The sequence below is a fragment of the Bison bison genome, unplaced genomic scaffold, assembly GCF_000754665.1.
Source record: "Bison bison bison isolate TAMUID 2011002044 unplaced genomic scaffold, Bison_UMD1.0 scf7180017850837, whole genome shotgun sequence".
Taxonomy (NCBI): domain Eukaryota; kingdom Metazoa; phylum Chordata; class Mammalia; order Artiodactyla; family Bovidae; genus Bison; species Bison bison.
The window spans coordinates 28,610-29,400 of record NW_011481410.1 but is presented as its reverse complement, the minus strand read 5'-3'; positions in this window follow the sequence as shown (position 1 = coordinate 29,400).

Here is a 791-nt window from a genome sequence, read left to right as displayed (position 1 = left end):
GCCAGGCCCACGGGGGCCTGAGACAGGGGGCGGGTCTGCGGCGGGCCAGGGTGGGCTGCACTCCTGTGGGTACAGGCTTCCCGTTGGGCTGATGGAGTTCTCCGAGGAGACAGTGGGCATAGCGTGACATCGAGGGTGGATTAAATGCCCCTTAAAATGGGTAAATCTATTATTGGGTCCCAGCCCCCAAAAGTCTACTGGGAATGTTCCTGTGTTTGTCTGCTGGAGGAGGGGAGGAGGGGCCTGGGTGAGGGAGAAAGGCAGCTGGGCCTGCGGGGTCAGCCCTGGGCCGGGGGCCCAGGGCAGGGGGCTCACCCGCCCGGCCTCGGGGTGGCAGGGGGCGCCTTGGCGGGTGTCAGCGCGGGTACCTGCCCACATGGTCTTTCCTTAGTGCTGCCCACCCTCCCTGAGGCCCTGGGTCAAGGCATCAGGCTCCTTACAGAGGCGGGAGTTGTTGGGGAGATGTGACTGGGCTCCCCAGGGGTATGGGGGTGCTCCAGAGAGGCTGCCGGCCCCTGCGCCTGCGCCCGTCCACCCATATGGTTGCCCAGGGAGCCCCCAGATATGCCCTGAGGCCCTGGTCCTGACCCGGAAAGCCCGGGACTGCCCCTCCCCCAGACCCCTGCAGGCTGCCTTGGCCAGAGTCCCCTGGGCCCAGTGTCATCCTGCGTCCCAAATGTCACCTCCTTCAATTCCACAGGCGCGTCAGGATCGCTGTGCCCTGCCCAGCCCACGCCCGGGCCCCGGGGAGCCAGCGCCCTGCGCGTGGGCTCCCACGCTGCCTGGCAGGT